This window comes from Lissotriton vulgaris, chromosome 4_1, assembly GCF_964263255.1.
Source record: "Lissotriton vulgaris chromosome 4_1, aLisVul1.2, whole genome shotgun sequence".
Taxonomy (NCBI): Eukaryota; Metazoa; Chordata; class Amphibia; order Caudata; family Salamandridae; genus Lissotriton; species Lissotriton vulgaris.
The window spans coordinates 2,037,611,454-2,037,639,270 of record NC_141691.1 but is presented as its reverse complement, the minus strand read 5'-3'; the positions used below and the strand labels follow the sequence as shown (position 1 = coordinate 2,037,639,270).

The 27,817-nt window shown below is 41.5% G+C and overlaps 1 pseudogene; it reads left to right on the top strand.

Moving 5' to 3' along the window:
- LOC147724918 (fucolectin pseudogene) overlaps positions 1–24,214 on the top strand; it is a 115,415-nt pseudogene extending 91,201 nt beyond the window's left edge.
- The last annotated feature ends 3,603 nt before the right edge of the window (positions 24,215–27,817 follow it).

The window sequence follows — 27,817 nt, the reverse complement described above, 5'->3', positions numbered from 1 at the left end:
TCTAGTACACCAGCAGCTATATCATTCAAACAGATTATTGAGTCCACTAATGCTGATAAGGACATGAATGACCTCAAAGACACCATTCTAACTCAATCCTGGAAGAAGAGTATTCAACATCTAGGTGACAATGTCAAATAAACATAAATGCAAATGTACAGGAGGAACTATCTTTGACAAAGGAAGGTTTTGTGTTGAAAGGCTCTAGAATTGTCATAATTGAGTCACTAAGACAAAAGGTCAGGCCAGGAAGGATATTGTGGCATTTTAGCTACCAAAATATCCTTAAGAGATCAATTGTGGTCCCCACGCTCAGACGAGTGAGTTGAGAGAGATCTTAAAGTGTGTCATCTCTGTTACTGCCATTCCTTCAAAGTGATGCAACAACCATTGACCAGGTGCAACCATCCTATAAAGGTTGGGAAAGAGTTTCAGTTTATTTCTTTTGGTCCCTAGGTAATGGACCTCATCTCATGGTAGTCATTAATGAGTATTCATGTTTCCCTTTGGTAGAGAATGTATCAGCAAACACTCATGAAAAGGGTATTGAGTGGCCGGACATCATTTTTTCAGTGTGAGGCATACCTACCATTCTCAAATCTTACAGTGGTCCATCATTCAACAGCAAAGAGTTCAGATTTCAGACAGTTCCAACTTATGGGTACATTCAAAAGAGTAATTCAGCTAGCATCATTGGAGGAGATTTAATTAAAACAAGCTCTGTGTCAAGCTCACCATGCTTATCAATGAACTCCTCATACCACAACCGTTGAAGTCATTCCATCTTGCTATCTGGGAGAGCCATCCAAACCAATCTGCAACACTACAGTAGACTGTAGAGAAATCCTTGAGTCCTGACAATGTTCATGTCACTGACACTTCCCAAAAGTACAAGATGAGGACATATTCTGATCTGCATCAAGTAGTCTTCAATGAAGGTGACTTAGTCCAGGTTAAGCAGAACCAAAAATGGAAGACTGACACTATATTTGCTGTTGATCCCCTGAGGGTTACAAAGTGCAAAGGACACATGATGACTGCATTTTATTCAGGACAGGCAATCACAGAGGTCTTGACATTTAAATCACCTACCTCTGTACTTGTCAGCTTTTGCACTTACAAATGAGGTTGTCCCAACTGACAGTCCAGATCAAATATCGGAACCTGTACCATCAATGCATGAACATAGTGCATCTCAACCACTACGTAACACTTCCTCTGACTGACTGCTGTGAGTGCCATAAGAACTCATTGAAGAAATATAATGACATTGTTGTTTGTACTTTTTATTTAATAAAGGGAGAGATACAGTGTTGTGAGACTATGTGTTCTAGGACCCTTGCGGTTCAGAGCGAACTAAATAAAGGAAGTACGTAACTGGCTGGGAGGTGTTAAAGTTTGTTTATTAATGGTTATGACGTAATGTGAGAACAGACTGTGATGGTATGCTGAGTAATTAAGAGGTACAATCTAATGCTCTGTGTGTAGTGAATTTGTATGCATGCTCCGGGTCTGGGGAGGACACAACAGTATCAACTGAGATGAATCTGGGTGAGGATTTTAGTACAAAGAGCATCACACAGATACTACCATTTTGAAGCAAGGGACTCTGGAGTCCCCCACATATTCAATATGCAATGCAGCAATAACCCAAAAGTATTTTCATAATTGCCATAACAAGCACATTATAAAATGGGGAATTTAAATTAAAAGGAAAAAGGGAGTCATCAATCATACTACAAGCCCATCATTGTCAATAAGGGAAGCCTCATAAATTGAAAAATAGTTTACAGTTAATACACACATTCATGAACCAGTCTCTTTTTGCACATAAGGTAAAGTGGCTACCCTGTAAAGTAGGTAGCAGAGTAAAGATTACTTTCTTGTGATTTTCTTCAAAACAACAATAATATAAGCATCCATGGACCAATTCTTGGTCAGGCATTCATTTGAAAGGAAATATGTTGAAGAGTAAAAAATGTGCACTGACTAATAGTATACAAATAAAGGAGCAGCCATTATACGATTACAATGCACAAAGGTGTCAATGTTGCAAGCCAAACTACCATGGCTAAACCACACATATTGGTAAATCTTCAAAAGAGTAATATATAAGAGGCTATGGTACACAGGTGTCATCTTAAACAGAGAAATCCCCCCTCTACCTATATAAATCAATGAGCCATAATAGAAAGAAATAAGGGCACATTTAAGGCTGATTTCAAAAGAATTACTTCACTTGCAAAGAAAAAGCTATTATCTATGCAACAACATGTGCAGAATAAGTATAAAATAGTCAAGTTTTGAAATAAAGGTAGAAAAAAAGCTTTTGTTGACTATCAATATTTTACAATAATTAATTACAAATGTCCATTCAGTCCCTGAGCATCCTCTCGTTGAGAAAATATCCATTGTTGCTCTTCATGTAGCAATTGTTTGTTTGGGTGCTGCAATGTGCTCAAGTTCCACCATTTGAAAATGCTGGTTGACTTCCCTAAAATGGGTGTCAAGCTTAAAATTCAGTTTCCTTTGCTTTACAGCACAGGCATACTATTGCATTCTGGTGACGGTTCTCCATTTCCTGCATATCAAACTAATGTATCTTAGCTGTCATGGACAAATCAAACCATACATCTAACATGTGTAGTGTTACGGTCTGACCTGTCAGCCTTAGGGTGGTCTTCCACTAGGTTTTCCTGTTCGCCTTCAAATTTGCTGATCTTTTTATGGTGGTTTAAGGACTCTCTGCACTTTACAACACCTAATTGGTGCTAAAGTGCATGTGCTCTCCCCCTAAACCTTGTTAGATTGACCCATCAAGAATTAGCATTTCTAATTAACTTATAAGTCTCCAGTAAAGTGCTCTACATGTGCCTAGGGCCTGTATATTAAATGCTACTAATACACCTGCAGCACTGATTGTTCCACACACGTAAAACCTGTCTCGGAGCCTGCATTGTAGTAGTAAAACAAAGTTAATTTAGACAATAGTCTATAAACCATACACAAGGCCATGGATCCACTTAGCAATAGAGAATGTTACATCATAGTTCATTTTAACATTCTATACACATTTAAAACCATTAAAACATTAAATTAACATTTTCCATATTTTACATCTTAATATCTTAAAATTTCTCAACTTCCTTGGATGTCTCCGTTACAGCTTCTCTTGTTGCTTTTAAAAATTTCCCCAAAGCAATTGTGATATCTAAAAACGACTTTCTGTAAGGAGAACAACAGCCTCCGATCGTGTGTTCACCTTATACTCTAAAAATATTGGAGCCTGCATTGGTGACTTGCAATTTAATACCCTTAGCCAAGCCTTAAACTAATGGTGCCTCATGCCATCCTTGCCCGGAGAGAAAACCTGTATGTGCACTAGAGTGACTCCAAGAGCTTGCTGAGTTTCCTTCTGTTATAAAGTCTCAGGGACATTAGTGACTCCCAACTCACCCTGCTATAGCACATTGACTCTGCCATTTCTGAGTTATGCTCTGCCAAGTTGTGCCAACCCAGTCCTGGGACCTTGTATTTGAGTATTTAAGTGGTACTCCAGCAGAAATCTATGCATTGACGTCATTGAACACATTGGAACAAGCGTATCTCCATAAACCGTGATGCATCTCTGTTGCCATGGACTAGAGGACATCGCATCACTGACTGCTCAGCGTATCACATCTATTCCTGATGCATCCTTGACTTTGCATTGCTCGGAGCAGATGCACTGCCTTCCTCCTGTGGTTCAACATCAACACATCACCTAATTTCTTTACACATCTTGGCTCTGTTGATGACTCAACTACAGGGCTTGTCCCCAAATTAACCCACATTCTATCGTCGTCGGCCTAAACTTTTGGATTTTACTCGGTCTAGTGCAAACAGAAAGTCCCAGTTGGCGCTGTATGCTTTTAAGCATCATTTCAATGTATTCTTTAAAAATTCATACCTCTGGGCATATTTATTTAATTTTTGTAATGTTGGTCTTGTGCTGTTAATTACATTAAGTACTATTGATCTAATCTGTGGTATGTTTTTGTGGGGTGTATTCACTGTCTTACTGTTTGAAGTATTGTACATATATGTTAGATCTGGGGGTCTCTAGTTGGCAATGGTTATCACCCTTGTCCAAATAGGGACCCTTACTTCTAAGTCAGGATAAGGGGATTACACTCCTTAATAACCCCTGCTCACCCCCTTGGTAGCTTGGCATGAGCAGATAGGCTTATCTCAGAGGCAGTGTGTTAAGCATTTGTGGATATACACAGTAATACAGTGATAACACTACAGATGGACACAACACAGGTTTTATAAAAAAATAAGTATTCTTTATATAGACTTGTATTGCAATTTATACAGCGCACGTATCACCCGAAGGCATCAAGGCGCTTGCTTAGGGAACCCGTCCTGGTATTCCCCTGTGAGATACCCCGGCAGGGTATCCGCAAGGTGAAAGCCAGGCATCCCGCCACGAGGGGCCGTTGTGGAGATTAAGCAAGCTATTGCCCAGAGTCGCAGAGTGTGAACCCGTGAATCGAGTAGGCACCGGAGCGAGAATTGTCGAGTCCAAGGACATTTTAGGACTCAAGACCCCGCTGACCTGGGAATTGAACCCTGGTCCCGGGCTGACCTCTGCTTCCAGGTCTGCCTCCTCTAACCAGTGAGCCACACTTCTCCACTTAAACACAAGACCACAAACGACAAAAATCCAGAATACTACACTTAAGATTACTTAAAAGATGATTAAAGTCTCTCAGTTCAAGTTGATGGTAGATGCAACAAAGTTCTCAACAAAACCCCTGGATGTGTAACACAAAATAAACAAAAGGACTTGCAGAAGGGGAGATGCGTCGGTTTCCGTGACCCGGGGGAATGGTTGCGTCCTTCCTCAATGCTTGCGCAGAGTAGGTGACTCGTAGTGAGCCTTACCGGTGCAGAGGTGATGCGTAGATTCTCGACCTGTTGCGGTGCGCAAGATGGCGCCTTGATACGATGCGATGACGTGCGATGATCCAGTTGCGATGCAAGAAGATGGCGCCCTTGATACGGTGATGGGATGACGATGCAATGACGCCCTGGCAGCCTTGCGGCGACTCTGTACTTTGGAGCCACAGCAGGCCCTGCAATGCGCTTCTCTGGCGATGCAATGGAGCCTCTCTCAATGGCGTTCTGCTTCTCCGGTGATGCGACAGCAGGCAGCTTCGATGAACACATGCTTCCAGGGAGATGTGGCGAACGCTCGCTTCTCCGGCGTTGTGACAATTTCAGCTGCGGCGGCGACACGCTTCTTCCCGATGCGTCGTGCTTTCAGCGGCATACATGTGACTGGAGTCAGAATTCCGAGCAAGGAAATTCAGGAGGGAGCTGGAGGTGAAGTATTTTGGCCCTGAGACTTCAGCAGGAGGCAAGCACAGTTCAAGCCCTTGGAGACTATTCTGTAGGTGAAAGTCCTTACAAAGTTCCTTCTCCTTTCCCTTGGCAATAAAGCAAACACTGCAGGTCAACTCAGTAAACAGCACACTGGCAGAGGGGCAGTCCAAACTCCTGCAGTTTCCTTGGTTCTTCTCCTTGGCAGAAAGGTTTCTTGTTCCAGAAGTGATCTAAAGTCTGTGGGACTGGGTCCCAATATTTATACCCCAAAATCCTTTGTTCTCTGAAGGCAGAGATGCCTCTGCGTAGTTCAAACCTGTTCCTGAGCATTTCGTTGACATGACTCTCCTCTTCGTTTCACTGTGAAGGGCAGAGACATCAGCTGCCCCACAGGAGGGGGAGCCAGCAAAGGGGAGGCAAGATACAGCTCTGGAGCATTCTGTTGACAGGATTCCTCTTCTCCTTTCAATGTGCAGGGCAGAGACATCAGACAATCCACAGTGGGTGGAGCCAGCATTGTAGAGGGAAGCCTAGCCCTATTCAGGTCCCAGGTGCACTCTCCCCCTCCCATCTGGATGTAAATCTCCCTATTCACCACTGGGCTGTCCCAGACTGTCTACTGGAATTTCCCCAGCCCTGTCACACACAAACCCAGACAAGGAATACACAACTCAGCAGAGGCGGGCTCAAATGGTTAGGCAAGCAAATACCTACTCTCTAAAAGTGGTTTTTGCAAAGACAGATAATTAAAATAAACTTTACTAAAAGATGTATTTTTTTATTCTGAGTTCAGGCATACTAAATTCGAATTTCTACCATGTTCCCTGAGTCAGTTAGGATTATAAGAATATAATAATCTTCACTGCCCATTCTGGTCAATCAGAAAAGGTAGCCTTCAATAGTGAAAATGGCTGTAATTCACTATTAGAACATGCTACACACATCAAGGCATGTCCTGGCTTCTACTTACAATGCACCCTGCCCTTGGGCCTACCATAGGGGTGTCTAATATGAAGCAAATGAAAGTTTTAGGGACTGGAAAGTGGGTGCACTTGGCCAAGTCGACATGGCTGTGCTAGACTGCACACAGGCCTTGCAATGGCAGGCCTGAGACATACTTTACAAGCTGCTTCTGTGGGTGGCACAACCGGAGATGCAAGCCCACCAGCAGCACTTGATCTTCAAGCCCTGAGCACACAGGGTACACTGTACTAGGGCTGACAGTACATCAAATAACCCAATTGTGGAATAACCAATCAGTACATCAATTTAACATAGGGAGCACTTGCAATGTGGCACTGATTAGCAGTGGCACAGTGCCAAAAGCATAAATCCAGCAAAAACATATCAAAACAGAGGAGGCAATCTGTCAAAAATGGAAGGGAGGCTCACACCAATGATGTCAGGTCTAACAATATACTATAAACACTGATTTTAAGTGAAGCCTGACTGCTCTGTGCCAAGCTACCTGAGGGTGAGCACAGGTTAATTCTGGGTGTGAATCTGAAGTAAACAGACAATAATTGTTGATCCTGCTAGGACAAGGTACATACCTCTGCCAATCAGACACCCAATGTCTAACATTTGCAATCAGTATGTTCCCAATTAAAATATTTCTAAAAGTCATGCTTGGTCTGCCAGGCCATGGTTTCCATGTTGCAGGTCGCACAGGTATAGTGCCCTGTGACTGTAGGTAAATCTCATAAATGAACTGAACATTGATGCAACTTTGGTCAATTTTGTAATAAGCTATCTCGCAGGTCTTGAATGCTCATAATTCACCTACCTCTGACTGTCCCAATGTGTAAAGGTTGGCAAAATGTATGATGTAGTACGGTAGTTTATCAATTGCCATGTAATGCTCCTATGTTCGAAGGCCTTTTTAAAAATGAATCTATATTGAGACATAGAACAAAAACTCTCTGAGCCAATGACCATGTGAAACATAGTAGAAGCAGGAATAAATACAATCATGTTAGGTTGTCAAGTGTGAGTGAGTTGACTGGCAAGTACAGAACATGCTATCTCTATAATGTCACCACATAGCTGTACATTCTTTCTATGGATTGTTTTAAGGGTGTAGCACTTCTTCAAATAGATCAACATAAATATTAACCAAAATTGAAGCAGTCATGGCTCCCACTGATGTGCCATAGTACTATCTATATAGCTGTTCTTCAGATGTCAGGGTGTTTAGGTGAAAATTACTTTCTTTGCATTTTAGAATAGACGTGGAAGTTGAGTCATATATCTACTCAGTTTTAGTCAGGGTTATTCTTCTGCTTTGCATAGAGCCATCCCAACTGAGAAACAATGGTATGTAATGCTTGATTGTATAGAGACACTAATAGCTCTTCAGTTGGATCATATTCCACATTTTCTAAAGAATGCACCATTTGAAGGAAGGGCAAGACATCTTAAATTCTTTTTGGACCGACTGATGCTGCACTTTCAGTGTATTATTATAGACACTAAGGCCCACATGCATCAAGCATTTTTGTAGTCGCAAACGGTGCGATTACTTAAAATCGGCCGTTTGCGAATGCAAAAGTGCTTTTTGGGATGCATGAAGCAATTTTAGAATTCGCAACATTGTTGCGAGTTCTAAAATTGCGGGTGCTTTTAAGAAGTCGCAGATGTGCGACTTCTTAAAAGCAATGCATCTACTTTGACAAGTGGAAATTTGCAATTAGGGTTCCAAATTTACCGAGTGGTTGAACCACTCGGTAAATTTGGAAAAAGTGTTTAAAATGCTTTAAATGTTTTTTTTTCAACATTCATGTTTAAAAAAAAAATGATGCATAGCATTTTGCACTTCTTAATTTGCGATTCCTTATTTTTCGCAAATTAAGAAATGCAAAATGACACAATGATGCATGTGGGCCTAATTGAGCACTCTTTTTAATATATATACTTTGTCATATTAGCACTCTGGACTTGGCGTATTTTACATACCCTTCAATCAAATGATTTGGGGAGCTAATACATTTTATATACCTTTTTCTGTTCAAAGGCATGTCTTAGTGGAGACTTCACAGAACTAAGGAGCAAAATATAAATATTACTATATAACCTACAAATCAGTATTGAAACTCAAAAGTGTTAGATAAATTAAGAATAGTGAGTTCCGAATTTCAATGTGCTAAAAATCTCAATTAGGAATTCAATATTCCTAACGTTCATACATATAGCCCAGAGATCATTGCTAGGCTTCAACTTCAGATGTCTGAGAAATGTGTGAGCCTGTGGTGGTACATGAGCATGTACACCCAATAATGCTCCCAGACTTCCCCTCTCTCTCATGGTTGCTTGCTTGTTTAGCCTTCATTAGGTGCAGCTTGCATAAATGTTTGATGATTATGCAGCCTTGTCTATTCTTGTTGAGTCAAATCTCTTTATGTTCTTCATTCTTCCAGAAACTAATATAGCAAAGCAAGGAATTGCCAGTCAGAGTTCTCGGTTTGAGGGAAAACCATGGGCTACTGCTTCTCTTGCCATAGATGGAAATACGGATGATGTTTTTGACCACTCTTCCTGCACCCATAGTGAAAAACAAATTGGTCCCTGGTGGAGGCTGGATCTGAGAAAGACCTACAAAATATCTGCAATCAAGGTATTTAACAGAAAGGACTGTTGCCAAAAACGCCTGATGTTGGCTGAAATTCGTGTAGGAGACTCTCCAAATTTTGACAACCCTATGTAAGTCATTGATATAGTTCTATGAACTGTAGTACTTTTAGTAAGCAATAATGTTTTGAACCCCTGTTATCCTCCCACTGTTAATTCAATTATCAAAGCTAAGACACAATGCCTGAAACCTTCTTTCTCAGAGTTTGATGGATAATAAGCCATAATGCCACTGAAACAGCAAGGACCAAAACAGTGTTAAGACTGGGGTGCAGACTCTAAGTTACTCCATTTGTACTGTCAATAAATATGGGGGTCATCCATAGTCCACATCCTACCCAAAGCTCAAAAACCTGAAAATTATATTCGCTGCAGATTTCAGGTTTGCAAGATACTGTGGCAGAGATAGTCAGCTAGACCCACCAAGGTCGGGAAGGAAATGCTCCTTCAAACCGACCTTTTAGCTGAACTGAAGTGTGCCTTAGTGAAGCTGCATTATTTCCACTGCTAAGTAATCTACGCCACACTACCATAAACTAACGTGTAGAGTTTGAAGTTTGCAGAACAAAGCAGTCAGAAAATTGCTTGAATCTATCAGGTTAGTGGTTAATGATATGGTGTGGTCATGTGACCTCACCATGTAATAAAGTCTAAATTCCATATCAGGTTCATTCAGGTGCGATTGTAAAACCTTATATCAGTCCTGGGTAGCTGTCAGAGCAGTCAGAATTGTGACAAGCACGTATAAGTAACAAAACAGTTGAAAACGTAGAAAACGCAGCACTGTAATACCAAATTAGCAAGTATTGGCAAAGTCAATAGTTCTGGCATTGTCCACCAGAATTTTGCCTATTCTTGTTTTTTCATGGTTTTTGTAATTACTACAGACAAATGGATTACGTGTGGCTGAATTCCCCTGTAAGTAACTATATCACACACATAATTTTAGTAAAATCGAATGGACTTTGCTAACACAGACCTAAAAAAGCCAATTGTGCAGCCATTGGCAGCCATTCTCCCACCTTTGAAAAAGCAAGAAAGAAACAGAAAAAAAGAAAGAAAGAAAACAAGAAGTGAATAGACAAAGCAAAATGGCAAGAAATACTGCAAGTAAGAAAGCAAGACGTAAAGAAAGTAAGCATGAAGAAAAGAAAGAACAAAGGAAAGAAATAGGCAAGAAGGACAGAAAGCAAAAAAGAAAGCACGAATACAGGAAGGGAGGAAGAATAAGGAAAAAAGCGAGAAGGAAAGACAGCTGTTATGAAATTTGGAAGGAAAGAAAAAAGAAAGGAAAGAACAAAAGATAGTAAGAAAGAAGAAAGGAAGAAAGAAGGAAAGTGGGAACGAAAAAGGCAAAGAGAGCAAGAAAGAAAAAAAGTAAGAAGAAAGAAAGGAAGAAAGAAAAAGAAATGAAGGCAAGAAGGAAAGAAAACAAGAAGGTAAGACATGAGAACAGAAACCTAGAAAGAAGGAGACAAGCCAAGGCACAAGGAAGGAAAGAGAGAAAGAAAGAAAGAAAGAAAGAAAGAAAGAAAGAAAGAAAGAAAGAAAGAAAGAAAGAAAGAAAGAAAGAAAGAAAGAAATTGACAAAAAAGGAAGAAGGAAATTAAAAGAGGAGGTTTACAAGTGCCACAAATGAAACAGGAAAAACGTGAGGATGGGCGTAGTTCATGAGTTCCACTACATGGAACTTTGCACATTGATGAGAAAACTCCTCCAGTATACGCCGAGTTCCAAGAGTGGTGGAGAGGGTTACCTCATGCCATTTACAGTTATTTTTACTGATGGGTGTTTGTCCAGCAATGTGAAATCAGGACGTTTTCTCAACATGACTGGTTGCAACCATCCGTGACCGCCTGCATTGGGAAATCTTGCAGGGGAGTGGTCTAGTATTGGATTTTTCTTGCTGGTGAATGAGAAAAAACTCTGATACGTGGGGCAGAGTTTTTCAGAACTCCGTGAGTACAAAAAACTTAGCAAACCTCTAGAAAGGAGAGAAGGTCCCTGACCAGGCTTAGATAAATGCTGCTTTTCTTCCCAGACATTTTGTTAAAGAACTATTGATTAAAGGAGTCCAGAACAACGTACCCTGAAGAACTGTCTGCTCACAAATCGTCATGTATAATATTGTAGCTGTTGGTTTGTGTATTAACTTCACAGTGAAAAGTGAGTACCTTAATGCAGAACAGTTTCAAATGGACACAATATGTTATGCTGTGCAACAAATTGCTTCAAAACGAACTTACAATAGCATTGGCAGGAGACTGGAACTGATAAAGCAGGAATGTTATCTGGTAGAAATAATCGTGCTAGCCTCTTCAGTGCTGCAAACAAAGGCAACATTAAAGTTATAAGAAAGGAAAAGCAAAAACACTGACACTTAAGAGAACTGCCTTGTGCACAGATGTGCTACTTGAGAAAAAAGGTAAATGCAGTCACTCATAGTGAAGTTAGCCAGTGGATGAAGAAGGCTGACTCATTGCCGCATGACTTAAGCTATGGAAGGTGATAGCAAAATATAAATGACACAACAGTAAACCAATGGATTAAGAGGAAGTGGCTGAGATCCCCTTTAAGTAAGTATATTATACATGTAATTGTGTTGGCTAACCCCAGACCTGCAGATTGAATGTATTTTTGTCTTTAAATAGACACCTCAATAACAAAAATCCACCTGAGGGTTCTGGAGATAGGAGTTGGTAAAGAAACAATGAATCACAGCTTTTCACATAGTACAATAAATAATTATAATCTACTGCAACTTGAAGTTTAGGGTTAGCCACAACGTGTAACTTTAACATGGCTCCAAATGCACTCTTGTGGCAACCAATTCCAACTGGAAGCCAGTCACTGGGATCAATAAGGCCCAACAGAACAGCTGCATCACAAAGAAAACGGTCTCCAGTTAAGTTTCCGGGTATATGGGCAACCCGCCATAAGAATAAATTTAGTGGTCTTGATAGCGAGGCTCACAAATGCTTAGCTGGTTTCTGGGATCTTCCTGTGGCCACCCTGAAGTCCACGAAGATGGTGGATCCAGCAAACTCTGGTGACATTTTTTCAGGGTTGGGACTTGGTCTCCCTGGCTGCACTTTGGATGACAGCGGCTGTCAGTTGTTCTTGGCCACCACCCCAAAGAAGGATTTTCAGCTTTTATGGCCCTGGGGCTGTAACATGGAGGCACCCAAATGGCCCTTAGAGTCACCTTCTCTGCCTGAGTGGTGGGGATGATATTTCCTCAAGCAAAACTCCACTTATTCAGTACTTTATTTGGTAGTCCAAGGTGCAGTAGATGCAACCCAGTCTTTGGTGCAGCTTCTTTAGGCTGGTTCTTGGAAACAACAGGCAATCCGTTTTCGGTCCTCTCTCCAGTTATGATGTGATCTTAGGTCTAGGTGCCGGGGTGCCACTTGTATGCCCACTGCAAGCATAAGGGGATTTGGCAACTCACCAGTCAATCAGACTACTGTTCTGTCTGGAGGCATCACATTTCTTCCCTCTGCACACCCTTTGTGTTTCTTCATGAGAGTTATTCACACCTCTCCCCAGGAGGGCAGAAGGCTGTATGAACAGTCATTGGAAACTTTAGCCAACAAAGAGGTAACTGTCTTCCGTTGTCATTTGTAAAAAAGTTGCATTAAGTTCTATTGAGAAACAAGTCAGGTTTAATGCAACAATTCTTTTGATATCTCAAAGTATCATTTTAAGTAGCGCCATTTAAAGGTTAGCACGTGGCAGTAAGGAACAGTAACAACAGGAAGACTCCCATGGTGACGGGAACATTTCCTTCTCTCTTTGCAGAAATGAAATCAGATTTAGTGATTTTGCTATTTACTATGGAGCTATGTCCTTTGGAGAGCAAAATGCATTGACAGGTACTGCAATGACTTTGGTTGCTGTAAATGTCTTTATAAATGACTCCATAATTGGTGGTCATTTATAATAAAGAAAGTGGGCAGCCTTTCTACCATTTGGAAAGGGTAATTTACCCCATCCTAACAGCGGATCAAAGGTTGTTCGCCTTAAATTAAATCAGAAACCACAGGTTTTTTTTAAGTTTGATTTATTGAGGAGAAGAAAAAGGGGGAAGGAGGGAAGGGGAAAGGGAGAGAAGAGTTACAGTAAGCGGATCAAAGAAATAAACAATGTAATAACAATAATAATTTCATAAAAAAGTAAACATTACAAGCATGAAAGGTTATGAACATATCATTAAAAAGCAATACCATAAGTAAAAACATAGTATATTAAGACTTAATAGTTATAAGTAATCTAGTAAAAATAGAAATCAGGTAATGAGCAATTCATGGGGTTTTGCGAACTTTGACTATTTCAGGTGTATGAGAGGGATGAACAAAGAAGAAGAGAGGTAAGTTACCAAAGGGAGCCAAATCAGGTCACGTTTTATAGCTAGGGAAATGGGGGGTACATAATTGTGTCTAAACGATGATTGAAACAGATTGCATTCCACCAGGACTGATAAGAAATATCTGTGGCCTGTTTCCAGTTAGAAGTAACAATATGAAAGGCGAGAGCGATGAAAAGGTCAAGTAAAGGGTAGTGGTTGGGAGATTGAGGAAGGTCTGAAGAGAGGGATCCGAGAAAAACTAGTGAGGGCGAAAAGGGGACCTGAAAATGGAAAATCCTTTGAATTTGCCGCCAAACTAACTGCCAGAACTGGGAGGTAGGTGGGCATTCAAACAACATATGTTTAAGATCAGCAGAGGGACAGGGGCAGGACCAACAGGTAGGAGGGGTTTCTGATGAAAAATGGGACAAAGCAAGTGGAGTAAGTAAAGTTCTATGTTAAATGAAAAATAAAGTTTGGGTGGTGTTAGCAGCTCTAGAGGTCTTGTGAAGTTTAGTACAAATTTTATCCCAAAAAAGTACAGGCCAACTCTGAGAAAGATCTAGCTCCCATGCAAGTTCAATACGGGATTTCAACCTATCAGAAACAAAACGGAAAGAATTATATAGAGCAGATGCAGAAGGAGAAGCTTCCAATGAAAGGGGAGTAGGTCTGCGATCCAAAGGAATATCGTTGGAGGATGAAAGAGATTGGAGATAGGAGAGCAAGGCTGGGTGAAGAGAATTATACAGAAACCACAGTTGATTAACAGAGTGGAGAACAATGTCATACATTCACCCCAGTACAGAGATCTGGGCCTAAATCCATCATTTTCTTTGCACTCCATACCACCCCAGTTCAGACATGGCCATATGCAAATCAGCCTTGACCTTGTGCCTCATGGGAACAGTCCAGCCCGAACTGCCAAGCCATGTCTTTCCTGGACCGGAATCAAGCATCCTAGGACCGGTTTCTGGCTATCAGCCGTCTTCAGCCAGGATAGCTTGACTCCAGTGGTGTGGAGAGCATGGGACTCACGTCTGAGCATATTTATTTATTTATTTATTTTTTACATTTGTAGAGTGCTCTGTTACCCGGAGGTGTCCTGGCGCTGGCGGATTTAAAACTGGTGTGTGGGTAGGTGATTTAATGGGTAAAGAGCCAAGTCTTCAGTGCCTTTCTAAAGGATAGGAGATTGGGCAATTGTCTGATGTGGAGGGGAAGCTTGTTCCAGGCTACTGCTGCTCCTGAGGAAAAGTTCCTCCCACCCCATCTAGCTCTCTTGACTCTGGGGACTGATACCAAGGCCTGCTGACCAGATCTGAGAGATCTTGCAGGTTTGTACCAGAAGATTAATTCCTTCATGCATTTGGGGCCCAGATCATGAAGTGCTTTGAAGACCACACAGAGTGATTTAAAGGTGATTCGCTTCCGCACTGGCAACCAGTGAAGTTTTGCCAGGTCCTGTGCCACGGATGCAAATTTGGGCGTATCTGTTATCAGGCATGCGGCGGCATTCTGTAGTGTCTGTAGTTACTGACCTGTAGTTTGTTCAGTATGCTGGATTGAGCATTCAGCATGAGGCTGTTACAGTAGTCTAGCCGAGATAGGACTAGACCGGTGACCACTGTTTTCCTATGTTCTTGTTCCAAAAATGGTAGCACTTTCCTGATTGTTTTAAGAACATACCTATCCCATACCTATCCCATACGTATCCCACTCGGGGTGACAAATGCCAACACCACAGTTGATGGACAGAATGCAGAACAATGTCATACATTCACCCCAGTACAGAGATCTGGGCCTAAATCCATCGTTTTTTTGCACTCCACACCACCCCATATGGCCATGTCTGAACTGGGGTGGTGTGGAGTGCAAAAAAACGATGTATTTAGGCCCAGATCTCTGTACTGGGGTCAATGTATGACACTGTTCTGCATTCTGTCCATCAATTGTTGTTTTTGCATTTGTCACCCCGAGTGGGATGGGTATGCTCAGACGTGAGTCCCATGCTCTCCACACCACTGGAGTCAAGCTATCCTGGCTGAACACGGCTGATAGCCAGAAACCGGTCCTAGGATGCTTGATTCCGGTCCAGGAAAAACATGGCTTGGCAGTTCGGGCTGGACTGTTCCCATGAGGCACAGGGTAAAGGCTGATTTGCATATGGCCATGTCTGAACTGGGGTGGTGTGGAGTGCAAAAAACGATGGATTTAGGCCCAGATCTCTGTACTGGGGTGAATGTATGACATTGTTCTGCAAAAAGCTCTCATATTGCCATCAAATTCAGTTATGCATTATGAGTCACTATTTGTTGGCTCCTGATTATAGATTAAGATAGACCAACTGAGAGGGTGTTAATTCTCCAAATCCCTTCCTCATTTCCCTTCTCCAGTGAAGTCTAGGTGTCTCCCATCTGCTTGCTGAAGTTCATTTATGAATGTCATATGACATATGACATGTTTCCATCTTGTAGTTTTCCTTCAGTTCACCATGGACCAACAGTTGGGTGTTCAGCATGTCAGGAACTGCACAATAGGCTACTTGATCTAAGAAGAACCGAATTTGATCATCCTTCTCCAATGTGGTACCTGTGGAAATTCTCAAATTATATTGGACCACATTCATTCTACACATGTCTGTGATGGGTGTTATCAAGAGTCCCTTATGTAGGATTGTTGTGAAAATTTCCTGAAAGAGCGAATTCAAATATTTGTGGAAGGAGATCACTCCTGCTCACCTGACAGTCTGGATACTTCTTCTCAGAGTAGTAATAGAATTTTGCCAGAACATCTAAGCTCTCAATTGTATGACTCTTAATTGTAAATTATCCCTTTTTGAACAGTTTTTGTTCTGACAGAGCTGGGAAGGGAGGACCTATATGCACTATAAATCCCCTTTTGGAAGTCACCTCCATTTCAAAGGCACAACTGGGTATAAGTACTGGATCTCTAACCCCACTAAATCAGGCATTTTTGGTCCTGTAAAGAAACCTTGCCAGCAAGGACTGCTGTGCTGCTACAAGAACTGTCCTTCTGCTGGATTGTTGCTCTGGAAGAACTATTTTTCTGCTGTGCTGCCCGGCTGCCTTTTACTGTCTGCCCCTGCTGATGAAGAACTGGACTGTTGCTTTCATCCAGAGTGATCTCCAATGGTAAGCTGGCTTGCCTTCTGTTTTGAGACTAAGGGATATCAAAGTCTCACTTCCTGATTCTATGCCTGGTCCATTGGAAGTGAATTCCAGTTGCTTTCTCCTGTCGAACCAACGAATTCTCTGCTGCAGGAAGTAGAATTGATGCATTTCTGCTGTTTCAGGAATAGGCTCAGCACATGGCATTTGTAACCAGCACTACTCCTTAAGTACCGCCGCATTGGAAATACCTCATCAACTCCGACAGTATGGAATAACCCAGCACATCTATTTGGGAAACTAACGAATCATGGTTTTGCCTTTCTGAACCAGTGCATTACCATTGTTGCATGGGGAAAATTGATACCTCACCTCAACTGCGGGATCGACACGGACATATTGATCGGCTGCATCCTGTTTCTTGCTGTTACAACTAGGATCAAAATACTTTGTTCAGTGGGCCTTGCCAGGCTCCTGTATCCAGCCCACTCTCTATCACAGTCAGCCTAAGCTTTTGATTTTGCTCCGGTCCTGTGCGATCAGTTAACCCTTATAAGCAAGTATTCATTCTAAGAGCTATTTTTACAGTTAATCTTTAGAAATTAATATTTCAACTTCTATTGATTGGATTTTTGTTGCTTCAGTTACGTTTTATTCATAAAAACATAATCTATTTTTCTAAATGGGTGTGGAGTCATTTTGTGGTGTTTTCACTGTGTTACTGTTTGTAGTGTTACACAAATACTTATGCATTGGCTCTTAAGTTAAGCCTGTCTGCTCTGTGCTCAGCTACCAGAGGGTAAGCACAGGTTACTATAGGGTGTGTATCTGACTTAACCTGAATATGATTGTGGTTCCTGCTTAGATAGGGTACACATCTCTGCCAACCTGAAACCCAATTTCTATCAAGCAGCTATCCAACTCCTTATATTTTATGAGTGTTAAGTTTGACTTGTCTCTAGCAGTTTAAATATTTGGGATTCACAGAGCTTGTGGTGTTCACTTGATTTGCTTTATTTCCAGATTCATCCTCCTGGTTACAGGTCAGTCAATGTCCTATCTGAGGGTTTCCATTTTATTACTCAAGTCATCTGGTCTTCCCATAATTGCTCTTTATAATCTGCTAAAGTGTCCAGATGATTTGATTGGAAAGAGTCATAATGGATTGTTTCAAAGCTAAATGTGTTCCTTACCAGGGGTTCCCACTCTGCACTTGATTTTACGGATCCCGCTATGGTGCCCCATATCCCAGCAAGCATTTAGGTATGTTTTTCCTTGGTGGCCTCTGAAGATAGATTAATGTCTAGTTCACACTGAGCTAGGATGATAGGCAGAGGTATACATCAGCAGCCTGGGACAACTAGAAACACTCCTCTGCATACAGTGATATGCCAGAAAAGGCAACAAGTAATACCTCCAGAGTGGAATCATGATGCCAGTGGTTTAACAATAACATTCACAGTAAGCAGAAAGAGTTACCACGAAACCCACCAAAAATCATGCCAGGCCACTGCAGAGCGAATTAAACTTAGAAACTTCAAGCCAGTGGACCTCTGTGTTGTTGCATGTGATGTCATTAAACCATACCTTTGAGTCCACTACACTAGAGTACCATTACAGATATTAGAAGCAGTACTACATAGAGCTGCACACAGCGTTCAAGAACATGGCCTCAGGAGGCCAACATATGTCACATTACAACCCATAGTCATTGGTCTGGGGAGTTAGCACAGGCTATTTGCTTTATTACAGAAGATTCTTTGTTTTAGTGTAGAGTGTAGTTAAGCAGTGTTTCCTCAGTATATAATGATGGGGCTGGTTCAGTCTGAGTCCAGAAGTAGGGTGGCTATGTGAAAGCATATATTTTCTGCTGTGTATTGGTTCTATAATGTTTGTGTGTGTAAATGTAGCTTGAGTTTAGGATTATGTAGTTATGATATTGTGTGAGGGTATGTGTGTGCATGTGTAGCTTTTGAAATGTGTGGGGTGTTAACCTAAGAGTTTATAGTTTTCTGAGTTGCATATTTTTAATTGAAAATGCAATAGTGAGACTGCAAATTCATATGTATATGAGCATGTAAGTGAACATGTAGTGGTGTCAGGATATAAGGTATAGATTTAGTGGTGAATGGGCGCTTGTAGGAATAGGTGTGTGCATGTCTTAAAATATGCATTGCTGTCTAATTTAATTTCTAATTATGGTATTAAAATAAAAAAAGAAAAAATCCACATTAGCTTACTCAGAATTAGCACGTTGTTCCTATTTAGAAATGTAGACTAAGGGCCTGATTACGATAAGTTTGGAAACAGCTCCTAACGCTGGTCGGAGCCTTTCTGGCTGCATCGTAATATGCCAGTCAGATTTCTTTTCGACCGCCCCATCACGATGGAGGCAGTTGGAAAAGAGTTGTGGGTTCTGTGGAGGGTTTTGGCGTATACAGAAAGATTGGCGCCTAAGCGGTATAGGTATCTCCCTATACCGAAGAGAGACAACACCGTTCCATAGATACTGACCTTCATACAGATTGCCACGAAGACGGTTGCACCCGCCCGTCCTCGCCCATGGAACACGCATAATTCCCATGCGATTTTACTCCGCTTTTACAAGCTTTTACGCGGGTTGGAGTTATCACCGGCCAAACAAACCGTTAACTTTGAACTACATACAGCCCTGAAGAGTCACGGGTCTAGTGCCCGTCTGACGAAACACATGTCGGCTGGTAGCTTTTTTCTTTGATGTCAACCTTCCGTAAAAAGGAGGGCCTGATACATTGCATTTTTTGAAACTCACACAATTGAGTCTACTTTGTCTCTTTGAATACGAATTGCCATTTGCTTTTGCATAACCACTATTTATTACCCATCCCAACCTGGGCACAGGACTTTCTTTTAATCAGTTGGAAAAGAATCCGGATGGTCATTCAGACTGGAATGTGGCCAGTAATCCCAAGTGCAGCTCGTTCTACTGCTGGGATTACGATGTCGGGTTTCCGCAGTCTTTCAGTGCCGGTCTTTCTGACACAGAAATGGTGTTGGAACTTTATGTCAGGGGCCCCAGCAGGTCCCTTTTGGGAGCATGGCCTCTGGTTGATCCTTGTGGTGCCTGCCACGGGGTGCAGGGATGAACTGCACCTCCTTTATTACAATGAATTGAATACATGCTCCCACTATAGGAATGCTACTGAACAGTATACACCATAACTTGTTTGTCGGACCACCGTCTAGATGTCGGTAAGGACCCCCGACTGGTTGTTGCTTGGCCTCTTGACCGAGATGATGTCGGGCAGCGGAAACTCTGGTCGACATTGTAATAGGGCCCTATGTAAAATTAGAGTACATTTTTGCCTCTTAAAGAAATTATGTCACATATAATTGCATATAATTGCATGTATCTGCAAAGATAGTTTGCCCGCATATTTCCGAAGGCTTAAGTTAAGTTTTCTTCTGCTGGAGGATGGTTTTTAAAATTCATTCCATAGTTGTCCCCTATTAGACTTGGCCATCTCTGCAGGATCACCCAAAATGTTTGCCTTCCCCCCCTTCCTGTGCTGAAACTGTTTTTGGTGCCTTTAATGACTCAGTGCACTTTAATACTGCAAAACGCTTGTGCTCTCTCCCACAAGCATGGTGCCATTGGCTTTAACCTTACGTATCCAGGGTCTGAAAATTAAATGCTACTTAGTGAGCCTGAAGCACTTATTGTGCCGTCCACTAAAGAAGCCCATTAAAAATGCCTCAGCTGTGCAACAGCAGCCTGAATTGCAGTTTTAAACAGCTTTTTCTGCCTAACAAAATACATCTTTTTTGAAGCCTAAACCTTTTTTTTAAATACATTTAAGTCACCTCTGAGGTGGGCCTTAAAGTCCCATAGAGCAGGGTGCATTAGATTTTAAAAATAGGAGATGTGTTTGTGGGTTTTACATGTCGTGGTAGTGAAGGAATTCTAAAATGTGTTTTTCACTACCTTAAGGCCTATCACTTCCAATGTATAACATGTTCACACTTTATTTTATATACTAAGTCCGAACCATTGATTTGGAGCAGGTAGAAATGTCAAGTTTGTACTCAAATGATTTGTAATTTAAAATCCTCTTTAAAAAAGCCATTTTTAGAATGTTGGCCTTTTCCTGCCCATCAGCTTCTTAGGCCTTCTGGGAATGTCCAGATACCCAGGTCTGTTAATGGGTCATCCATTAAAAGAGCATTTTGGACATAAAGAATGAATAATAGGTGACTAGAAGTAGGCAGGATGGGCTAAGCCCGGAGGGTTGTGGGTTGAGCTGTTCCCTGCCCCATTTACATTTCAAAGGGCTTGCCTCCAGCACACACAAAGAAACCTAACATTAGTCTTTGTGACCCTAGACTTATTGAATCCTTGGGAGGGTATGGGAAGAACTTTCCCAAACCATATGTGGTGATAGACTAGAAAATGCACCCACTTCAACAGATGGCACCAGTTGTAAACATGGGACCTCGGGAACAACTATTCAATACATTCCAATAGCTGAGGACATAAAGAGCTACCTTGTTAATCAAAGGACTGCCCTGCTGCTTGAAACCTGCTTTCTTTTTAGAGGAATGATCTGCTGCTTGAGTCTTAAGGTGTTCCCCAGCAGACTAGCCTACTGCTTGAGTCCTGCATTGTTTGTAGAACTTTCCCTTATGTAACCATAGTTTGCTGTTTGAGGATTGCTGTGCTCTCCAGAGGACTGCCTTGCCGCTTAAGGGCAGCTTTTTTCTTCAGAGGACTGCCACGCTGCTTGGGGCCTAACCTGCATTCTGTGAAAAAACAATGGGCCTGCTCTATTCATCCCAGGCTAACTGAGTGACTCCAAAGGTCAATTGACTTACCTCTTGCTCTGAGCTACATTGACACAATAGACTTCAGAGGCCTCCCTGCAACTGACTCACTAACCTCGTGCAGATGGACCTGTCTTACCCTTGCTGGCTAGAATCTCTGACCACTGGTCCCTGGAGCCTTGGATGGCAGCAGCATGCACTCCTCTACATGAACATTGAAACTCCTGAGGTTCTGGATTCTTCGCACTGGACTAATATGGTCTCTGTATACCGCCCATAGTTCATTGCAGTCAGCCTGAACATGTGACTTTCTCCTAGTACGTGACCAGAGGACTGTGATTTGCTCTTTTTGCCTTTAAGCATAGAATCCATGTAAAACTTTACTATTGCATATCTCTATTTCTTCTGGTTCAGGATATGTTGTGTGTTGTGTTTCATTTTAATACTCTATGTGTGCTACATAAATACATTACAATTTTTATTAAACGGTATATTTCATGACAATATGACATGAATTACTTATTGATCTTCACAGTGATCATTCGTATGGTATACTATACATACAAGTAGGCTGTATCTACAGACAGTGACAATATGGCTCTCAATGCATTACCCAATCATGATAATCAGATATTGCACCTTCTGATCTGAACCCAGACTAGAACCATCATTTCACCTCCCCTTTATTCCTTTACTCTGAGATTCTTCTTTTAGTTAGAGCACGCCCAAAGAGACCTCCTCTACAGGATCCCTCTTGCATTTTATTGCGTGTATCTAATATGCGATTACCCTATGCCAGTAGCTTCCAAAGTTGTCCTTTCCTCTTTATCTGCACATTCCATCTTAAATACTGTTGGTAGTGACCCCATATATTCTTGGGTCTACATCTTACTGGCATCAGAGGGTTATAATTTTCTGAGTGTGTAGAACAGTATGCTAAGTCTGTATGCCAGTCTCGTAGAGTAGGTATTTGGCCCTGCATCCAGTGCATGGCTAATCTTAGCTTTGCCAGAAAGATGGCAATAGCTGCTAGCTTCCTGCTGGATTTAGGAATGTCTTTCTCGTAACCCAACATCACTATTACATCAGCTGCTCTCCTTACATATGACTCAGGGCATCAAATATCTTCCCCCAGTATGCCCGCACTCCTGGGCAGTACCACGCTAAGTGCATTAAACCTGCATTTACTGCTCCACATTGCGGACAGCCACTGTCTTCTATCATGTAAATGTAAATGTAAATCTATAGGCATTTATATAGCGCACTACTTACCCGTAGGGTCCCAAGGCGCTTCGACCGCTGCGAAACCCTTCCTGGCTTCCCTGAGAGATGGTCCCTTAATGGGTATCTCCAGGGTGAGACCAGGCATCCCCGGCGGTCTGGTGGGGCCGTTAGTGAAGATGAGGCAAGCTAATGCCCAGAGTTGCCGAGTGTGATCGCTGATCAGAGTGGGCACTGAGGCGAGAGAATTATCGAGTCCGCTGACCCTGGTCCAGAAACCTGCCACGCCGGGAATCGAACCCTGGTCCCGGGCCGTTCTCTGCTCTCGGGTCTGCCGCCTCTAACCAGTGAGCCACACTACTTCATATCTGTTTATCATGACAGCAGTATAGTACGTTCTGTGCAAGTGTTTATAGTGAATAAGTCTATGCCTGCTGTTTTATGGTATGGTCTTGGTGCGTGCATAGCAGTATGCCCATTGGTTTTCTGTGACCTATGTACCCAATTCGTCAGCCCATTCTTGCTGTACTTTGCTTAATACAAGCTCGAGAGAGAACAGAAAAATTGCATTAGGCAGGTATCCCTTGTTTGGGAGACCTAAATATATTCCAAATTGACTCTAAATTAAGCCTGATTGCTTTTGTACCAACTTAGCAGACAGCTAATTTAGTGACTTTTGTGGTTGTTGATTGAAAGGGTTTATACCCTCATCAATAAATACCTCAATGTCTGAAATCACCATACACAGAGCCCAGGACCAACCCATTTTGATATGCAGAGAACATTAGCCATGTTAGAAAAAGTACATTATCAGTAATCTGTGGTCTAGGTGTACCCTGGAAATAGACTTCCTCATACATGACATGGGATGGGAATTTGAGACATGGTGACCTTTGGCCAATGCACTTCATAGCACATTCACTTCTTTGACTGGAATTTGTAGGGCTTATCATGTGTATTTGCTGCTACATTCAGATTGCTGTACTGGCATTTTAATGTTCATCACTGCTAATGTTGTTACCCTCAGCCTGGGCTAGGAATTTTGCTAATCATATAAAGTATGAGGAAATCATCTCTACTTCTAACTCAGATAATGATGATTCAAGACAAATGTGTATTGATGAAAGAGGTGTGTACCAATTTATGACATACTCAATTTGAGAGAATATGAAGATAATAATCGGCCAACTGAGGAGCTCACATGATGTTGGTATACATAGAATAAGTATTATTGTGAGATGTCCATGTTCATTAGAAAGTCAAGGCTAGCGAACATCCATTAAGGTCAGTAACATGTTAGTAAGGTAGCAATAATGTTTCTCCATCAAGACAAGGGAAGTATGGGTAAAGCAGTCACATTCTCGACTTAAAGAAATGGTATGCAGTAATCCATCAAGAAAGCTAGGATTGGAGAGGGTCCAAACACCAAAAGCCAAATTGATTTTTGTGGTGGGAAATTATAAATGTCATTAAAACAGTGGCAAGATATTACTTCTAAAGATGTATTCTTACGTAAACTTGTTCCTTGTATCTCTTTTGTCACAGCTGTGGTGTATTCTCTGAGGCAAACATTTACAGCCCTGCCGTATTCTGCTGCAATGGAATGGAGGGCCAATACATCCATATCCTTATTCCGTCAGAAGTCGAGTACCTTACGCTGTGTGAAGTAGAAGTTTATGAGGAGAAGAAACAGAAGTTAAGCGGACACATTGGATAGTCTGTATAATGAGCTCTGATATGCCTGGTCGCACCATGCTCTAAAAAAATTATCTTCTGCCTCTGTAATACCTTCTTTCTTGCATATGTGTTGTAACAGATTTGTCAAAAATCTGGTGTTTGGTCTCTTCTGCTCAGAAGTCACTTTTATCCCTTTAAAGGTTTCCATATATCTTACAGTATTCCAATAAAATGCCAGTAATATATTATGCAATATGATTATATTCATTGGTAAAATTCACTTTTCCATTTAATGACTTAACATTTTGGAGGGTATTGGACTGGGGCTAAAAGAAAGAGAAAAAGATTGGCAATTACAAATGTTTTTTCTAGTATCCTATGCAAATACTAAGATGCGCAATTGCTGTTTGCTTGTGCTGCATCCACAAATGCTGTAAATCACATTAAAGGCTGCCCTATTGTCTATGCCACTGTTGGGAAAATAAGCAGCAAAATATGATTTCTTCCTTTATAGGATGCATACAGAAGATAGAGAACTGAATGCGAGAAACAGTGTGATAATTGTGTACACTTTCAGCTGTAAAATATTACCTCTGAATTTCCAGTTGACGCAAGAACTTCATATAAGGTGAAATGACAACCAAACTCTCAGTGGAGCATAAGCCACATGCATGTATATTTAAAAGAATTGGTAGCAATAAGCGACAGAAAGCTGTGATGTCAAAACAGACCTAAAACAGACATGAGCATAACGTTAAACGGTAAGAAAACCTTTGCAGTTTCACACAGTTTACCATAGCATAAACTTGGTCCTAGAACATTTAAGCACCTTATAGCTGAATCAGACACAGGAAAGTATGTGATTTGTCCAGAATCACAGGATGTTAGGTGGAGGTTGCGATTTAAAACCAGTTCCCTAGTTCTAAAGCCATCGGCTATAGCTGCTAGGTCATACCCCATCTACGAAATATTTTCTGTAAAGTTTCACATTAGATCTCATTTCATGTTATTATGATCTTCTCATACATAGTTCAATGCCACAAACAGCACACAGCAAAAAAGGAACACACCAAAGGGTTACTGGGTGATGCCTCACCAAAGCACATGCTGACAAACAAAGGAGTGACGTACAATGTGAGGAGCATGCCGGTACTATTATGTGATACATTCAATAAGGGAATGTAAAATTGGCACACACCTATTATGTAGGCTTTACAGCATTCACAATTCAGGTCAATGCCTTAAAAAGGTGCAAACAAAAAGGTTCAATCACAGACTGAGCTGCCTGACCAGGAATGAAAAATACCACAGGTGGACAGTAGTCACCCTATATTTTACTTTCCTGCTAATTTGTAGGTCTCCAAAGCCCGCTTGTTTGCCCCAAAGCCAGGCAAAGGTATAGTAGAGATGAAAATCCTACAATTAACAGCCATTCAGGTTCAGTGAGTGTGGTTGTGACTGGTTGCATTATATATTTAGGTGTGGTGCTAACCAAGACCTTTTGGGGCATATTACCAAGGGGTGCGATAGGCAATTATCAGCGGTTTAGCTGCCGTTTTTGGCCTCTAAACTGTGATAATTCTATCGCTTTATTAGCAAGCTGTCGCTAATTGATGTTAGCGACAGCTTTTAGCCGATAGCAAGCGGTTTGACATGCAAAGTGGGCGTACCCAACCTGTTAGCGACCGAAAGCAGTCGCTAACGTCGCTATTGTTATTGTTATTGTTATTGTTAGCTTCGGTTTGTATAGCGCCAACTCACCGACAGGTCTCATGGCACTCATGACCGAAGGACAGAACAACTATTAGCAGATCGCCTATTAGCAAGGCAGACGTAGCGATGGAAATATTCCCGCTATCACCAAAATCTAACGCCTGCTCAGACCAGTTCTTAGCCGTGTTATCCAATGGGAGGTGGATAACATGGCTAAAAGCAGTTTGTTGCTAATGAGTGAGTATCGATGTATTCTCAGCTATATTCATGCATTTCGACGCTATCGCTGGATATTTTAGCACAATGGAGAAAAACGTTGCTAATAGCATGTTTTCTCCGCTAACATATCCAGCAATATGCAGCGATAAAAAAATCGCCGCTAAGCCTGTTTAGCGATAAATATCGCTAATTGTTGGTAATATGCCCCTTTGTTTTTCCAAAATAATTCTTTATAAAAATACATACATATATATGGGCTTTCATTAGACCTCTTTACCCATTGGTCTGCTGTAGTATTATTCACAATGTAGTTCCACTTATCACAACCTTCAGCACATGGCAATGGAACAGCCTACTCAAGACACAGGCTTTCTTCACAGCAAAAGCTAAAAAAAAAAAAAGTCTGCACATTTGGATGTTTACTTACCATGTAGTGCACTTCGGGGCCAGATGTATAAAACAGTTTCACCCATTCTGTGTCTATGGGAAAATGTGTTTGTACATCTGGCCGTTCACCTTTACTTCTGACATTTTCATTTCTATCAGATGCAGGTGGGGTTGGGAATGTGCCTCGCCCCTTCATCTTCACCTGTATTTCTAGGCAGTGCACTTCAAGGACTGACCTATTGACAGACACTGGTTTCTCACTCCTCTTTTTTCCCAGATCAGTGTTGCCATCTGCAGCTACTTTACCGTGATCAGGGATACATTTCGGTTCAAGAGCGAAACCGCAACACATCGCTCAGGATTACTGTTTTTTTACACTTGATTGTCTGTGTTCGCGTACAAGGCAGTACATTTCTAGGGGGATAGTCCATCCATGCAGAGAGATAGCTTTCAAACTAAGAGCAAGTCAGCAACAGTTTGGGATGAGCGCATACAGTTTGTGGAGCCCTCTAATTAATATTTACTTTCTAGCTGCTGCTCACAGACTTATTCTATTGTACAAATCAGTCTCATGAGACAAGACTTGTATACAGTCATTGTGGAGGCAGGCAGTGAGCCAGAAACCTTTCCTCAGGAAGTATATCTGCTATGTACCCTGTTGACAGCAAAAGAATGTATGATCACTGCTTTTTAGCCAGCCATAGGTACAATTTGACCAGTGCCAGATAAATAGTGTGAAGGAGGTCTGTATTAATCCGGCCACAAAGAAAAAAGGGCCTCCAGGGGAAGGTAGCATGGTGGCCATCGCATATGCAAATCTACAATAGTTTGTAAAAAGATAAGTGCATGAAGTCAGCTAGGGTGTTTAATGTAAAATCAATTAAAAAAACATTTATGTTATTTTAATATTCAAATAATACATGTAGAAATCAAACAGACGCCTCTGGAGGATATTACACACAAATATGTCCGGTCCTGGCTGTGAGGGGTAGGCTACACAACGTAGACATGGGAGCAACAACCTTAGCTACAGAGGCTTGACTCAATGATGTCCATACCGCCAGGCACTGCTGCTACATTTACTTATTGACCTTTAGGCATGGAACAATGTATGAGCAGGTATTTCATTTCCAAACTGTTGTTGTAAGCACTGATACTAAGTAAGATCAGCAATACTGTAGACCGCGAGCTTATAGGTCCTGATGAATCGCGGGTGACTGTACCCTAAGCGAGAAACATGTCGACCACTACCTTCCCCTTTTAGTATAGTCTTGAGTGAGGAATACATCACTTTCCAGACCTCCCAGACTAACTATTGTTTTTA